The 18,344-nt window shown below is 50.4% G+C and overlaps 1 protein-coding gene across 1 annotated transcript in view; it reads right to left on the reverse strand.

The window, feature by feature from the left end:
* The window catches only part of ZFYVE28 (zinc finger, FYVE domain containing 28), a 115,036-nt gene that overhangs the window by 64,359 nt on the left and 32,333 nt on the right, over nucleotides 1–18,344 (reverse strand). The window lies entirely within an intron of this gene.

The following is an 18,344-nucleotide window of genomic DNA, read 5'->3' on the forward strand; positions in this document are numbered from 1 at the left end:
AAAAATTAGCCGGGCATGGTGGCACATGCCTGTAGTCCCAGCTACTCAGGAGGCTGAGGCAGAAGGATTGCTTGAGCCCAGGAGTTAAAGGTTGCTGTCAGCTAGGCTGACGCCATGGCACTCACTCTAGCCTGGGCAACAAAGCGAGACTCTGTCTCAAAAAAAAAAAAAAAAAAGAATGATTGACAATTTGCCATTCCCTGTGCTCCAGAAACTTCTCAGCTCAGTTTCCAAAATGCCAGGAAATGCCAGTGCTTTGTGGCAGGAAACCTTAAACTCAGAGGCTCCCCTCCTACCAAATACATAGGATGTCCCGATCCTGGGTCTTGAAGAGCAATCACCACCCTCAGGCAAAGAATCCAGGCTCCCCGTCCCCTCCTTCAGCCAGTGGCCCACTCCCTCAGCCCACTCTGCCCCAGCCCCAACGCCTTGTCCATCCTACACACAGCAAGGACATGTGCCTGGGGGCCTTTGCTTGTTCCCTTGGATCTGAGTTCCAAGGAGTAAGAGAAGCCCACTGGAAAAGTGATGAAGCCCTCGAAAATATTTTTATAAAAAGGGACTTTTCATAATCACACAGAGAATGACAAATGAGAGGGAAATACACCAAATCATGGATGAGTTCAAAATTGCTGGCAATGTTACATATGCACACATGTGCACACACGCGGCACAAAATTGACACAATTCACTCTTGGTTCTACCTAAGAATTAGCACATGGTTGTGTTTACCACCTACAGTTTGTTAAATATAATAAGGGAGCTTCTTTTCATAATTTTCAGTTTCTCTTTTTCTTTCAATTGCCTGCTCAATCGAGCCTATTTCCTCAATTCACTCTGGCCTCTGCCCCTCCTGTTTATGCGACCTTGTCCATGGTCGCCGGAGTCCACCAGTCCTAACTCTCCTGGGCAGCTTGACATACTGGCCCAGAGCCCTGGGGCAGGGAGAGGAGACCCCGAAAGGCTGGGGGCTGCTCAGGTCTCGACAGTTCCCAGATGGACAGGGATAGCACAGGGCCTGCCACAGTGTCTTGTGGCCCAGCTCCAGTGACTGGCCAGGTGGACATGTGACAGGCAGGGTCTGAGACAAGCCCCCTGGGACTTGTTGCAGGAGGCCAAGGCAGAGCCCTCTGTTGACTCACTCATTCGCCTGATGGATGCTCAAAGCACCCACTCTGCCAGGAGTTGGCTAGACCGAGGACGTGGCCGAGAGCAGGACAGACCCAGACCCCGCCCCGCCTGGTAGGCTATGTCCCAGCTGGACTGAGGCCCTCACAGTCCCTCCCATGTGTTCCTGCAGCCCTGACCACTGCTCACTGACAAGACACCATCTGGCCCAGCAAATAGGCCAGGCACTGAATTTAGGGCACCAAAGATGCTGCCACCAGGGACCTAAATCTCTGCTCTGAGAAAGAGGGCACCATGAGGGCCATGCCCAAATCCACCAAGGGAGTAACTCAGAATCAATCTTCGTCCTGGCACCAAAAACCTCGCCCTGTATAGAGAGACCTCACATTCAAATATTCACACCAAGTGCCCCCAGTCACCAAGGGCCCCTGCTTGGCTAGCAGAGAAGAAGGCTCAGCAACACTGTAGTGCACGAAAGGCTGATGGTGACCGTGGAGCTGCACGTGAAGCCCTGCCCATCACAGGCTCCAAGGCTGTCACCCACCCCACCATGGACCACGGAGGGGACTAAACCTCCAAGGACTGCATGCATGTCCCCTCAGCTCACCTACACATTCCCTCCTCCGTGCTATGGAGAGACTGCAAACAACTACCATGTGAGCACATGATTGTGTACGTGTGTGAGTGCACACGTGTGCATGACTATGTAAGTGTAAATATGTACATTGTGCACATGTACACACGTGTGTACATGCACGTGCATGTAAACATCTGTGTGTGTGCATGTGAGTATGCGTGAAAGCCAGAGTGTGCGTGTGTGCATGAAGGTGCATGCATGTGTGCACGTGTGATCAGCCTGGGGCCTGGAGTGGGAAGTGTGGAACAGGCTGGTGTCCCTCAGCCCTGGGGTCAGGCCCCTGCCATGCTGCCCTGTACCCTGCTGCCTGCATTCATGGTCCAAAAAGGCCCATTTTCTGTCCTGGGGCCTCTTCAGGGCTTTAGGGTAGAAGCTGGGAAAGGGGCAAAGTCAGCCTGGACAAAAGGACCAGAAACTCTCTCTAACTGTCCCCCACCGGGGTGTAGGCTCATGCCTTCAGGGCTGGGCAGGCAACAGAAAGGAGTCAGGAAGACTGAGGGAGCAATAGGGCCAGTGGAGGACAGGAAAGGGCGCAAGGAAGAAGAGAGCCAGGACAAGCGAAGCCTGTCTGGGGGCCACATTCAGCCCTGTGGCCAGCCAAGGGCCACCCCGCTGAGAAAGCACTGTGTGGTTTTAAGCACATGCAGCTCTCCACCCAGGAGCAAGGCAGCGACACCATGGGAATGACGCTGAGAGCACCCAGGGCCGTGCTCCTCAAGTATAATCACGGAGGCATCATTTCAAACTTCTCCATCATCTCTCTGTAGGAGACTTCCATCCCTCACAGGCCGTGCCCACCCCATCCTGTCTTAACTCTATGAAGACAGAACCACTAGAACCTGACGACTCTCGGCTGCTAACTGAGGCTACTAGCTTTAGTGCCAGCTGGAGGAAAGATGCCACTTGGCAAAGGGGATTCCACCTTCTGCTTTAGAGCAGAAATCTCACAGGTCTGACCACATGCTTGTAGGCAGGTGAGATGCAGGTGCCACGTCCTGCCACCCCATGGAGAAGAGCCACCAAGGAACTGGTGTCTGCAATGGGATCAAACGCAGCTGTGCTCGTGGCCTTCCACCTCCAGGACCCCAGTGCTCAGGCAGTTGTCAGGTGGTGACCACCTGAGCTCAGGTCCTCCTTGTGGTCTCAGCCACTGGGGTGGATGGCCTGCCACTGGACAGGGCTGAGCCTGCACCACTTCAGCAGCTCCCGTGTGGCCCTGAGACAGTGGTGAGCTCGTCTCAACCCAAGCCACACTCCTTCAACGCCCCCCTCACCTCCCTGCCCCACCTGCACAAAGCTGCCCACTGGAAAAGAACATGACCAAACATCCGGTATCCAACAGAGAAGGGTGCTCATGCCACGATGCTCCTAGGAAAGCACAAGCTCAGAGGATGAAAACACTAAAGCTGCTCAGGGGTCCCAGGTGCCCATGGGGCCTGGGTTGTGGCCTTTACCCCGCCCTCCCCATTAGAGCCTCCCCAACTACAGTCCACAGGGTTTGGCTGGGTCCTCGTAAGTTGAGGGGTCACTGGGTGGATCACACTGCCCAGGCCTGCTTGCTGGCGGGGCTGGCTTGTGGGGCTAGATGGGGTGGATTCACTGTGCTCTTACTATGGGCTAAACTGTGTCCCCCCAAATTCATACACTGAAGCCCTAACCCCATGACCTAAAAATGTGACTGTATCTAGAGACAGGATCTTTAAAATGGTCATATCATAAGGGTGGGCACTAATCCAATACGTCTGGTGTCCTCAGAGGAGAGGAGATTGGGACACAGACACACACACAGAAGAATGACCATGTGAGGACACAGGGAGAAGGCAGCCATCTGCAAGCAAGTGGAGAGGCCTTGGAAGAAACCAGCCCTGCCCACACCTTAGTCTTAGACTTCAGGCCTCCAGGACTGTGAGACCTATCTGGGGTACTTTGTCATGACTGCCCGAGGAAGCTGGTGCAGACCTACTGCAGACCAGCCAGGAGCAGGCTGGAAGCAGCCCTCACCTCAGACCCTGCAGCCGCCACAGCATCCACTAAGGAGGGCCCCAGGTGAGCGGACCCGCCGCTATGTCCTCGCCTGTGCCGCCCCATGGTGCTCATCTGTGAAACTGCTAAGTAAAACCGACATTAGAGGTTTGTACAACTCTCAAGGCGCTGCTCTTGGGGCTGGCTCAAGCCTCCCTAAAAGACCTTGTGGGTCCCCATCCGCCCAGACAGCGCCCCCTTGGGCTCTGGGCCTGGGCATGGCAGCAGTTAACTACCTCTGAGCAAACGCTCCGCATTTACATGACCTTCCATGCCACTGTGGTCCTCTCTGATTTGGGGAAAACCACTGTGATGTCTATGACCCGTGTGCTCCGACAGGATGACTGCTTGACTGTTGGTGGGAAAGGGGCGTCCCAAACAGCAGGTCTGAACCAACTCCTCCCCCACCCTAGGAATGGGGCAGGCGCTAACGTCCCCACCACCCAACACCAACCCTGAGTGATAACATTCTCCAAACCTGCGTCACACTGTCCAGCAAGAGGGCACCTCAGCACAGCAGCCAGCCAGCTCAGTATCCTCTCTGGTTTGACCTCGATTTCATTAACTTAAAGACCTTCAAACCAGACCTCCAAAGGTGGTGACCAGTATTGAAGAGAGAGCTGTAATCACATACACACACACACACACACACACACACACACACACACACACACACAGCAGAAGCAATTAAGAGAATTCAGGGAAAAGGAACAAGCATTGCTGAAACACAAAAGGCCTGACCTGAGCTGCTTTCCAGCCCCTCAGGACATATTTCAGAGGAAAGAATTCAAAGTTCCTTGTGTGTCCCTCACATCCTCAATCAAAAGCACCCCAGACCCCGGAGCCATGAGAGGTGACACCTCCAGGCAGGGGTCCCAGGAAATGAATTAACACAACTCACAAAATTTAATTTTTCCTGATTAATAGAATCCGAAAGAAAATTTTTGGTACTAAATTTCCATTTCTAAATATGCAGAGTATGAAGCAAACAGTTATAATCTCAACTTGCTCGTGACTTAGAGCTAAATTAACCCCTCAGGCTCTGGGCTCACCCTCCAGTCAGCTTGCAGGCAGGACTGATGAATGAGACGAGTTAACGTTTAAGAACCTGCCAAACTCTCTCTATGATTTGCATCTGCCAGCCTTATGCAACATTTTAAAATGAAATTTTAAGTTTTTAAGTGTCCCTCAGTAAAATGTCCACAACAAAGGGAATCGATTGATATAAATAGGAAGAACTACTCACCTTGTTAAAGTTGGGTTTTTCTGAGAGACAGAGTCTCACTCTGTCACCCAGGCTGGAGTGCAGTGGCATCATCATAGCTCACTGCAACCTCTAACTCCTGGGCTCAAGTGATCCTCCTGCCTCAGCCTCCCAAGTAGCTGGGACTACAGGTGCCACCACCACACCTCGCTTATTTTCCTATTTTCTGTAGAGACAGGGTCTCGCTCCTGCTCAGGCTGGTCTTGAACTCCTGGCCTCAAACAATCCTCCCGCCTTGGCCTCCCAGAATGCTAGGATTGATGTGAGCCACCAGGTGCCCAGCCCCATCTTGTTAAAATTTTTGAAATAAAAATTATAAAAGAATAAACTAAAACCCAGTAGGAATGCCTGTTAAAATCATACCATGTCAACATTTTCTCAAAGTTAAATTCATAGCAGTGAAAGTTTTTACTGTTCAAAGAAGTGAGAAATAAAGCCCAGAAAAAAAAACATTTAGTTTAGGAAATTAGATGGCTGCTGAACAAGCATCCTCAAAAAAGGCAAGAGAAAATACGCAATAACAAAACTCTGACCCTTCAGAGCCCTGAACCGGGGGACCAACCTGGGGACAGGTCAAAGCTCCCACTCTAGCCTGAGTCAAGCAGCTCTCCCCACTCAGGTGCAAAGACAGCCAGCCTGGCTGGGCCTTGGTTCCGGTGTGCCAGGCCTGGCCTCATGGGGAGACCCTCCCCTGGCCCTTCGGCTCGGGCCTCCGTTGGACTCTGGTTTATAGAGCTCTGAGACTCACCCTGACACCAGAAAACCCCAACAGAACCAGCTGCAGCATGACTCTGGATGGGAAAGGGAACACCTGTGTGTTTCCTGGCCCATGCGGTCCACAGCCCCGAGGCTGGGTGCTCCTCTCTACCCACAGGAAGGGTACATGTGAGAGGGTAGGGCTCCCTCCTCAGCTGGGCAAGGCAAGGACTTATCCATGTGACCCGCTCTCAGGGAACCAAGGCAAGAAAACATCATACAGCCCGACCTCACAGTAAACTCAAAGGTGGCTCTAGAACTCCCTCCCACACATCCGCCTGCAGGAAAGATGCTGAAGCTGAATATGGACATCCACAAAGGGGGCCACGGGCCATGTCCTCACAAAGAGATGGGGGGGGGTGGGATGTAGGCAACACATAAATACAATGTCCAGTCACTGCAACGAAAAGTGACAAAATCTCACCCACACCTAAGAGATTCACATGTAAATTCCGAGATGGAATTTTAAACTTCACTAAATTTTTGTTTAAAATGCTTTTACAGCTGTAACCAGTGTTGCCCAAAATGGTGTCTGGTAGGAAGCTGCCTATGCAAAGCTGCACGTGGGCCTCCCTGGGAGGCAAGCCTAGGTCTCTGCAGTTTCCCCAATGGTCTGGGGAAATACGGAACATCCGACTTCCCTACGTCCTATTTCTGACAGTTGATATCTCTGACATTTCACCTTGACACTTCTTGTTTTATGTTTATTGTGAAGGGACATCTTCTGTCTTTCAGATGCACATTTTGGCTTGTGATTATCTTTCAAATTTTTTTAAGAGCAACTTTTACGAAACCACGGATAAGTCAAAAATTCATGTTATTTTAGCATATGAGTTCTGTTGTGGAACCAATGCAGCGCAGACAGCTCAAAATATCAACAAAGTGTTTGGGAAGGATGTGGCTGATGAACGCACAGTGTCCGTCGATGGTTTTAGAAGTTCTGTTCTGGTGATTTTAATCTTGAAAATGAGCCACGTGGGTGACCTGAGACCAAGGTGGATAATGATGAGCTGAAAGCTGTAGCGGAAGCGAATCTATCTCAACATACGTATGAATTAGCAGCAAGGTTTGATGTTACTATTCCAACAATATGGGACCATTTGAAACAAACAGGCAAGGTAAAGAAGCTGGATAGATGAATGAATTAAACAAGTGTCAGAAGAGAAATCATCTTGAAACTTGCCTTTCTTTGCTGTCATGACATAAAGGTGAACCATTCCTACACCATATTGTTACGCATGATGAAAAATGGATTCTTTTTACAATCGCAAGTGTTTGGCATAATGGCTGGATAAAGATGAGGTGCCGAAACACAGTCCAAAACTGAATATTCATCAGAAAAATCTAATGGCATCTGTTTGGTGGTCCAGCGCTGGTATTATCCACTACAGCTTCATGAAACCTGGTCAGTCGATTACAGCAGATGTCTGCTGCAACCAATTGGATGAAATGATGAGGATGCTTGTGATTAAGCAGCCTAGATTGGTCAGTAGAGACAGGCCGATCCTCTTGCAAGACAATGCTTGACCACATGTTGCACAAACAACACTGCTCAAATGACAGAGGCTGGACTTGGAAACTCCCTGTCATCCACCATCTTCCCTAGTCCTTGCACCACTTCTTTCAGGCTTTGGACCACTTCTTGAAAGGAAAACATTAAATTCTCAACAAGCTGTGGAAAACACCTGTCACGATCTCATCGCCACTTGTTCTCCAGGCTTCTTCGCTGCCGGCATAAACAAGCTACTGTTAAAATGGCAAAACTGTGTTGATAGTTTAGGCACATTCTTTAATTAATTGTACTGCTCCCTGTTTGAGATATAATATCTACACTTTTGATTCAAAATCGGACATTTCATATTTAATGACCTAATAAATCATTGCCCCGAGCACCTTTAGATTTGAGGACCAGTTTAGATACCCCAATAAATCAGTTTCTCACACTTGCTGTCTCCCACTCCTTCTCCCAGCTGAGCTGGTCTCACCTGCAAACACAGGCCACAGCCAGCTCAGGGGCAGGCGATGGCATGGAAGAGCCAGCGGCCTTCCCCACAGCCACTGCCCGCTCTGGAACTCAGGAGAAAACCCTCTAACTGCATAGGCCCTGCCCCCTGGGGTATGGCAGGGGGCCCTGACTCAGTTCAGTCTCTGATGTGGAGACAGACCCTGCTGTGAAAGGAGATGCTCCTGTGAAGCCAGACCCAGCCCTGGGGCAAGGCCGGGTCGCCCTCCTGAGGGCAAGGCAGCCCCTGTCATGCGTGGACATGGGCTCCACTGGGCATGGGGCCTGGACTGTGCCATTTGTTCTGCAAGCCAAGCCAAACACAATGCTTGGAGACAACTGAGCATCTAGCAAAGGGTTTTCAAAGGGAAAATCAATTTTCACATAAAACTCCCAATCAAGTACCATCTATACAAATGATATGCCACAAACACTGATTGCAGAAAATTGAACTGCAGCAGCTGCAGTGGGATCAGAAGGAAACGACCGTCTGCATGGCTGTCCCATAATTGCAGAGGAAAGGAATCGGGGTCAAGGGAATAAACCCATATCTGACAGGTTTTTAAACTGCAGGAGATCTCATTTTTGAACTTCAGTAGGTTTAAAGATTCTTTAAAATACATTTTCTTTTTAAAACTGACTATTAAATAGCAAACTTGCTAGGATGACAATCAATTCCATCCCCATGGTGCTAGTGAGGGCCCTTGGGTGCTGCCCCCTGGAGCCCCCAGAGCCTCAGGCTCTGCCTGGCTGACAGTAGTGAGGTGGTGGGTTGCAGTCCTCTCTGCTCCTAAGATGCGTGGAAATCTGCTTGTGGGAAACGGACATTTGAACTGCCCATCTGTGAATTATCCCTCTCCTTCATGAGGATTTGTGCTAAGTGCACATGTGAACTAAGCTTTTTCTTTAACCAGAAGAACAACTAATGGGCCCAAGCAGGGGCCCTAGGTTCTGGGCCAAGTGGATTTTTGCAGTTGGGTTGTAACAGCCAGTCCAACTGCCCTGGTCTCTGCTGTGTTGGCTCAGGCTGGGGGCCCAGGAGTGTCCCACACCCCCGGGCACATCAGCCCCACGGGGCTGGGATGAAGTGTATTAGGAGAGGCCCGCCCAAACCCAGAGGAGCCCTGATCCTGGGTCAACCAGCCTGGGTCCTGGGGACATGCTGCCCAGGAAAGAACAGGAATTCCAAGGAGTTTCCCACTAGGGAGGATCTAAAAGATGGGATGTCGCCAGAAGCCAGAACTTAGGGAGGCCCCACTGGTCGTGGCAGGTGGAGATACTGCATGTTTCCGGGCCAGTTTCCCCTGTACGACCTAGTGGATGTAGAAACTCAGGCTGGTCGCTGCCTCTGCTAGTCACCAAGCCCCTCACTGAGACCCAGCACCCCACATCCCACCGGGCTGATCAGTGGGCACTGGTCCCAGAAGGTCTGTGGACAGGCAGCCCCAACAGGCCAGGACAACGAGCCCAGCTGCCTTTCCCAAAAGAAAGCAATCTTCACTTTCTGAAACAGCAGTTTTATTGAGCTATAATTCACATCCCATCAAATTCTCCCAGTTAAAGTATGCAACTCAGCAGTTTTTAGTATATTCTCAGAGTTGTGCAACCATCATATGATCTAATTTCAGAGCTTTTCCTCACCCCCAAAAGAAACCCCATACCCATGAGCAGTCGTCCTTCTACCAGCCGCTAATCAACATTCTGTCTCCATGGATTTGCCTGTTCTGGATATTTCATGTAAATAGAATTATATAAGATGTGGCCTTTTGTGTCTGGTTTCTTTCACTGTTAATGTTTCCAAGGTTCATCCATGTTGTAGCATAAATCAGTCCTTTTTGTGTTCCACTGTATGGATATACCTCATTTTGTTGATCCAGTCATCTGTTGATGGACATCTGGGTTGCTTCTGCCCTTTGGCTATTACGAAGAGTGCTGCTATGAACAAGTTTTTGAAATGTGTTTTCAATTCTCTGAGTATAGACCTACAAGTGGAACTCCTGGGCCATACGGTGATTTTATGTTTAACTTTCTGAGGAACTGCCAGACTGTTACCAAAGAAGCTGTACCATTTACCAGTCATTTAACAGCGGTTAGTGTGTGAGGGTTCTGATTTCTCTTCTTCCTCGCCAACACTTGCTATTCTCTTTTTGATTCAAACCATCCTAGTGGCTGTGGAGTGGTATCTCCTTGTGGTTCTGATTTTCGTTTTCCTGATGACTAATGATGTTGAGCATCCTGTCATGTGCTTGTTGGCCATTTGCATATATTCTTTGAGGAGACCTGTCCGCTGTGAGCAGGTGATGCTGAGAGGCGCATTCCTGTCATCTTTCCTCCCAGGGACACATGGGTTTGGAACACCAGGTTCTCTGGTCTGACCAGATCTGCAGTCTAGACTGGGCTCTTCTGTCTGCTGGGACGAGGGTCCCCTCTGCCACAGCCAAACTCCCTCACCAAAGCCGTGGACAGATGTGTGTGGATGGGACAGTGTGGCACCTTTGTCATGATTAGGACCTAATTTGACACAAGAGGAGGCCTTGGAACGAGGCAAAGATGCCCTCCAGGGTCTGCTCTGGGAACCCAGAAAGGGTTCCTACCCACCTCCAGTGGGTTGAACGGTGCTCCCCAGAAGTGCACCCGGAATGTGTCAACACGGCTCTTTATGGAAAAATGGTCTTTGCGGATGGAAGAAAGGTAAGAATCTCAACATGAAACCATCCTGCATTATCTGGGTGGGCCCTACATCCAGAGACGAGAGTCCTTAGGGGAAAGGACACACAGAGGAGACAGCCAGGTGGAGACAGAGGCAGAGACTGGGTGATGGAATGCCTGGAGTGGCAGAGCTGGAGGAGACAAGGAACAGAGCCTCCAGAAGAGGGAGCCTCCAGAAGAAACCAACCCTGCCAACACCCTGATCTCAGACTTCCAGTCTCCTGAACTGTGAGAGAATAGATTCTCGTTGTTTTAAGCCCCCACTTTGTGCTACTTGGTCACAGGGGCCACAAGGAGTGAAGACCCCTCTTCCACACTCCATAAGGACCCGGAAGTACCACGGTACGAGCGGGGAGTGAGAGGGAATGAGAAAACCCGTATCAGCACATTTATCCTACCGACTTCCCCAAGCATCGTGTGGCCTGAGCCCTACTAAACACTCCAAAGGCCTGCAGAGCTTGCCTGGCTGCCCGGCCCGTGGACAGGGGTGTCCCCGGGCTCACGTGCTCCTAGAACACACTTGGGAGCTGAGGGATTACCTATGTGCCTCCCAGTGCCTTGGGAATAGGCATCACCCCACATTCTGGGTGATCTCTTGACCAGTCTTCCTTTGGTGCAGGTGGAACACTGGCAGGACAGAGGTGGCCCCGGACCTGAATCCTGTGGCCCAGAGCCCTGAACCTGCCAGCAAGATGCAGGGATGGGGCTGTAGGAAACAACCTCCACCCTGCACTTTGCTGCACCCGGGGAGGTTTCCCACCCCTGCTGCCATCCCACTCCTCCACCCTCCGGGCCATGGCACTGATTCCGGTCATCCCCTCTGACTGCCCTCAGGAAGGACAGGCACTCCCACATGAGGCAGGTGTATCTTTGATCTTTCTGTGTAAAGCAGAGTTCCGGGTGGCTCCACCAAGAAGACATGGTGTCTACCGTCTACCAAAGTGACGCAGAGGGAAGATGACAGGGTTTTGACATGAAACATGAAGGAAGGTACGTGTAGCACTGCCCTAGTCTGGAGCTGGGCTTGGCTCTTCTTGTTGCTCAAACATTTGAGTTTTGGGTGCCACTCCTTAGGAGGAGAAGTGGAGGGGTGGGCAGCTGGAGAGCCGTGTGGGGAGCTCATCTGGGATCGAGTGGAGAAGGAAGGGGCAAGGAATGACCACAGGGAGAGGGCAGAAAAGTCCCTGGACACGTGGGTCCAGCTGGCTTGCGGCCCCTCCAGGCTGTCCAGCCGGCGGGAGGCAGGGCTCACAGATTCATCCCCTGCACACACTTCTTTCGTATTGTGGTTATTGTCCAAATGATCAAATAATGCAAATAGATCTCAGACACGTTTGACTTGTACTGGTGCCTGTTACCAACAGTGTGGAGCAGAGAGATGACTAGGATGATTCCATCCTTCTTTAAAAATAGCTCTCCTGAAAGAACACCTGCTCTCACCAATGTGTTGCTTTATCAGAGGGTAAAATTATTTGCAAAATAGTCCAGCAAGAGCCTATACTTTGTTTTCATGCATTATTAGAGGGAAAATGTAGATGGAAGCTCTGGAGGCTCAACATATGGCAGAGGAGAACCAAATGGATGTCTGCTCAGAAAAAAAACAAGGAAAGATGTGCAGAAAAGTAATTCAGACACAGATTCTCAAGTCAGGGCTAAGAAAAAAACAAGCAAACAAACAAAAATCAGAAGACAAAAGGACAAAAAGATTCCCTTCAATGAGAGTCGAAAATAATTAAAACTCTTCATGTGACGCCCCTGCAGCAGTAGCAGAGTTGGACACCCCATGGGCTCCTGGACCAAACTCTCCTGGGCCCCACTTGCCTCCCTGGAGACAGAGGCGGAAAGAAACAGGGTCCAGGTGGCTTCTGCAAATGGGCTCTTCCACCTGTCAGTTCCTGGCCACCGCCCGCCTCCGGACACTTCCTGAAGGTTGGGCAGGGGCTGGAGGTGGGGACCCGGGCAGAGCAGACCCCAAGTGCCAGGTCATCCTACAGCCAGACAGCGCAGAGGGCCGGGACCAGACCCTAGTCCACATCCACAAAGGAGCCCACCGCAGAGCTCTGGTGAGAAGAGGGCCAAGTCCAGCAGGAAAGGGGCATCGGAGCATCCCAAACCAAAGGAGCAAAAGCGGAATCCTTTCCCCTCTGAGGCCTGGAATGTGCTTCCTCAAGAGGCACAGACTTTGTGTCATAAGACAGCGTATCCTTTTCTATAAGTGCTATCTCACTACCTGGTTATGTAATCCAACAGTGGAGAAAGGCTGTGCGTTGGGTTTCGGTTTTTAGAACTAACCCACAGTCAGTGCCCACCTAAGTGGGTGTGTGGGTTTATCCAGGGATGGTTTTGGTTGTCACGATGCCTGAGGAATGCCACAGAATTGGGAGTCCAGAAATAAACCCATGCATACATGTCAACTGATTTTTGACAAGGGTGCCAAAGAAATTTGGTGGAGAAAGAAGACTCTTTTCACAAATAGTGCTAGAACAACTGGACATGTGCAAAAGAAGATCCTCAGGCCAGCGTGGTGGTGGAGTCTGTAGTCCAGCTGCTCGGAAGGCTGAGGCAGGAGGATCGCTTGAGCCCAGGAGTTTGAGGCTGCAGTGAGCTATGATGATGCCACTGTACTCCAGCCTGGGCAACAAAATCCTATTTCACACCATATACAAAAGAAGAAAAAAACAGAAAAATCATAGTGACTCAAAACAGAAAAATCATAGTGACTTTGGGCTTGGCAAAGATTTCTTAAATCAGCACAAAAAGCATGAACTATAAGAGAAAAAAAATCAATAAACTAGACTTCATCAATATTAAAAAGGTTGCTCTTCAAAGATCCTATTAGAAAATGAAAAGTCAAGCCACAGACTAGGTATTTGCCAAACATGTATATTTCAAAGGACTTACACCTAGAATATGTAAGGAACACGTATCTTACTACTCACTAAGAAGACAACTGGATTTAAAAATGGACAAAAGCTCCTCTGGGAAGGCCGTGCTGGGGGCCCTGTCTTAACCCAACAAATGCTGGCAGTCCCCACCCCACAGGTGTGCAAGCCGGGCCTGCTCAGTGACAGGATTAAGGTTGGGCTGCAGGGCCACTAGCAGATGGCCATGTGTCTGCCAGGATCTGGGGGAGGGGGCCCTGCAGGGCTGAGCAGCCTGAGAGCAGTGGACCCTGACCAGGATGACGATGACAGAGCCGGGGGACAGTGGGGGTGGGAGACCACCCACAACCTTTGAGTCAGCTCAGTGGAAGCCTGGAGGGGGTCTACGGAGGAAGGAGAGTGGGTTCTGGGCGCAGCCTGTCTGCAATGGGGATGTGACCTGCGAGGAGAAGGAAGCCCCAAAGGGCACGTGGCTTCTGTGGACATCTGACAGCGCTGGATGGCAAAGGTTGTGATTGTTGTAGTGTGTTAACGTTACCAAGAGGAACCAAAGGACTTTCCAAAGAACTGGAGATTTAGAGAGAGGGTCTCACTCTGTCACCCAGGTGGGAAAGCAGTGGCTCAGTTACTGCAACCTTGAACTCCTAGGCTCAAGTAATGCTCCTGCCTCAGCCTCCAGAGTAGCTGGCACTACAGGCATGTGCCACCGCACCCAGGTAATTTTTTCTATTTTTTGCAGAGCAGCATCTCGCTATGTTGCCCAGGCTGGTCTTGAACTCCTGACCTCAAGCAATCCTCCTAAGCCACCGCACCCAGCCAGAACAGGAGATTTCAACTTGAGAAGGATGGTGGTGATGGTAAGTCTGGTTCCAAGAAGTGCTACCATGAGACATGGAGCAGTCCCTCCACCCTCACAGGGACATGGCACCTGAGCAGCCTGTTGGCTGAGTCTACGACGTGACCTGCCCCTGTCAGCCCTCGCCCAGCATCGCATCCCTCCAGCCCGACACCCTTGCTGCCCCTCATCGTTGGCCCAGGCTGCTCCCCAAATGGGCTGCACATTCTGGCCTCTAGGCCTTTACCCTGGCGGCCTCCTCCAGACACCTCCAGGCTCAGCCCCCACTCAGTTCTCTGCCAGAGCGTCACTATCACAGAGGCCTCCCTGGCCCAGCATCACATGGCACAGGAAGGACAGAGGTGGGGCCATAGAGCCACATAGGGCAGCCCAGCCTGGGTACTGATTGGGGACTAGGTGAGGAAAAACTGACAAGAAAGGCCCCGCACCTGGGCACCAGGACATGCTCCGGCCACCTCTCCTCCCCCAAGGACAGGGGGCAAGTATTCAGGGCTTCATCGATTGCGGCGGGTCAAACACAGGCTGGCCACAGGAGTGCTGGGCCTGGGGCAGCAGAACAAACTGTCTACCTGGACCAAGGATGCTACACACCCCCAAAACATCCCTCCTCGAGGCTTCTCCCCAAGGGCACCCAGCACCTACCCAGGAACCATACCAGCCCCCCAGGCCTCTCTGGACAGCCCAAGGGGGCTGCATACCCACAGAGCACTGTCCTGGGGTCCATGTGACTAGAGGAGGGCGCAGTCACAGCCCGCCCCACAGAAGACCTCCATGGCCCTGGGCTGATGCTCAGGGTCCCCCCACCCTGTGCCCAGGCCAGCACCTCTCTCCACAACAGCCCTGCCATGGGGACAGAAGGCTCAAGAACAAGGTGGCTGACAAACGGCATTCGCCAATCACCAAAAGGCGAACAAGAAAATTCCACTTCAACTTATTATACTCAAACCTTCTAAAGAGTGACTGTGCCCTGACAGAGCGTACTAAACACAAAATGATTTTTAAATATAACTTTTGATTGTAAAAGGTATGGAAATTCTGAAAAATGTAAAGAGGAAAATAACATTTCCCAGAGTGGAAACACTATTAACATCTTGGTCTTCTGCCATGTTAAACTGAAAACACATTAATTAATTCATAATCACCCCAGACCTCCAGATGCTCTCAAACCCGAGCAGTGGTGAACACACTCAGACGTCTTGGCAGAATTGCATGTTCCCCACAGAACCCTCAAAAGCACTGGTGTGTTCAGTTCATCCTAAAACTAGAGACGACGTGAACAGCACAGAACACAGCTTTAAGCACAGTATAAAATAAGAGCACAGAGCTTGCGCCAGGTCACTTCAACCCAAAAAAGTGAACAAGCACATGGGAATTCCCGCCGAGACCTCCCCGTCACACCCTGAAACCTGCCTCCCTCTGCCCTCCCTCTTCTCAGCTCTGCACCTCATCTTCCCCAGCCCTGGCTCTGGTTTCCCTGCCCCACCCCAGCCAGGCCGGATGCCCCCCACCCACCGAGACAGGCCTTGTCCTATGCACAGGTCTTCAAGAGTTCCTCACTCTGAACAGCAAAAGGTAATGTCTTCACTCTAAAATCATGATATGTGCACAGTCACATACAGCTGCCATGTATATAGATTCTGCCCCTTGAATCTGAAAAAAGCCCCAGGGGCAACGGGGGTGACATTACACAGAAAGAACCAGAACTGCTGCAAAGAGCTCTCTAAAAAAGAAATAATAATACATCTTCAACTCATGTTCTTAGAAGCTAAGAGCTGTGAGACAAGGACAGATATCTGTCAGAAATCTGTTTTTAAGTAAGTCTTTGTGTGCTCATGCAGAAAATGCCCAAAGCGTCTACAAAACAAATCGAAAATTTAAAATCTAACCCACATAAACCCAGTGTCAGACACAGCAGCTCCTGCCTCGTCTCCACCCACATCTGGGCAGATACTTCACACTCTTTCTGGCAAGGTTTGTAGGAATCGATTTGTACCCAGCCCCACATGCCACATCGAGCTCATCACTGGCAGGGTTGGGCTTGGAAGCGTGTGACGCGGCATCTGTCCGGTGCCTGAAGATACTCTCAGACTTGGAGTGGCCAAGGAGGGAGCCCAGTCCTCCCACAGACGGTTCTCCTCCTGATTCCCTGTCTGCGCTGCTTATAAAAATGCAGATTCAAATTACATGGAAATCAGTCCAGACGTCCAATATGAAGCTCCGATGATGCAGTCACCTTTTGCAGGCACTGTACCACATGCAAGCACCAGGGCCATGTCCCCGTCCCTGCCTGCCACCCTGGGTCTTCAGACAAAGCTCCTCTCCCAAAGCCTGCTGGAAGGTGGCTTTCTCTTCTTAACCCCAAGTGCTCCATTACAGAAAATGTTATAATTAGGTCATTCCTATTCATTTTAAGCAACTTTGCATCAACTAGGGGGTTAAGTTCTAACAAGGCCCAAGTTACCTGGGGCCGGTCACCCTGGCCAACCTGGAGGAAGGCACCCCGGGCACCTCCCATGGAGCCTGCCCAGGCTCTCCCCTGAGCTTGACAACAAATGGCTCACCCTGTGAACCCCAGATGAAGTCAAGACTTGGTGGCCGTACTGAAGGACTCCTACCTGAGTCGAGACCCGGCCCCAGGCCAGCCCACACCCACCAACAGCGAGTGGTGAATAAGTTCGTTGGATCTGCTTACATTAAAGGGCTGTCTGAGGAGGCAAATAACCTAAACACTAAACCCTCAACTCTTCCATGAACAACGTGAAGTGTAAATAATGCCCTGCCTGTCCTGGGGCTGGGCACAGGGCTGTGCCACCACCGCCTGCTATCGCAGGGCAAGATGTGCCTCCCCAAGCACAAGAGGACCCCGCTGCCAGCCTCCACCCGACTTCTGATTCTGCTGCTCAGGTCCCAGTGTCCACAGCAGCAGCTACTGCCACGTGGGGCCACGGAGCCTCTGACACGGAGCCATCCGAAGCGAGACATGCCACAGTGTAAAACACTCACCAGACTTCACAGGCTTTAGTACGAATGTACAAGATCTCACAGTTTTTATGTTGATTACAGTTGAAACAATATTCTAGATCTAGTCGGCTAAATAAAATATATTAAAATTAATTTCACCTGTTTTATTTTTTTTTAAAGCGGCTACTAAAAAATGTAAAATTGCATATACGGCTGGCACCCAAGGCTCACATCCTATTTCTATTGGACAGCCCTGGTCTACCACATTTACCTCCTTTTTTTTAGCACACATAATTTCTTAAACAATGAATAGCTAAACTTGTTGACATTTTCCCATTTCCATCCTCACAGCTGTTTCTTTTATCTCCTCCTCTTCCCTTTGAGTTCCCTTTCCTCTTGGCTGGCATATGCCCCATAATGATAAACCTTATGCTGAGCTTCCAGGATGGTTAAAGCTCCATTAGCCTGAAAAGTCTCTGCTTTGCCCTCTGCCCTCCACTAGTAGTTCATCTGGGTATAAAATTCCGGGCTCCAGGTACCTCCTTTCTGAACCTGGGCTCATTCTCATTTATCTTGTGACATTTGGGGTTGTTGAGAAGAAATCTGCCAGGCTTTTTCCTTTTCTTTGTAGTTACTCTTTTCTGCTAACTCTGATGATTTTCTCTGTTCTGCAGTTTTACTATAGCAGGTCTCAGTGTGGATTTACAGTTATGCATCGATTAATGACAGGGATATGTTCTGAGAAATGCATTCTCAGGTAATTTCGTTGTGCAAACATCACAGAGTGCACTTATACAAACCCAGATGGTATAGCCTACTCCACTCCGAGGCTATATGGGACAGCCTGTTGCTCCTGGGCTACAGACCTGCACGGGATGTGACTGTCCTGAACACCGTAGGCAACTGTAACACAATGATAAGTATTTGCATAACTAAACATATCTAAACATGGGAAGAGTTCAGTCAAAATACAGTACTATCATTTTTTTCCCACCAAAGATATCTGATCATTTTTTTCCTTTTTCTTTTTTTCACCAAAGGCACTCTGATGGTATTATAATCTCACAGGACCACCATTATCATTGCCCAAAATATCATTATGTGGCGCACCACTGTATTTATTCTAT

This window comes from Propithecus coquereli, unplaced genomic scaffold (assembly GCF_000956105.1).
Source record: "Propithecus coquereli isolate 6110/MARCELLA unplaced genomic scaffold, Pcoq_1.0 Scaffold862, whole genome shotgun sequence".
Lineage (NCBI taxonomy): Eukaryota > Metazoa > Chordata > Mammalia > Primates > Indriidae > Propithecus > Propithecus coquereli.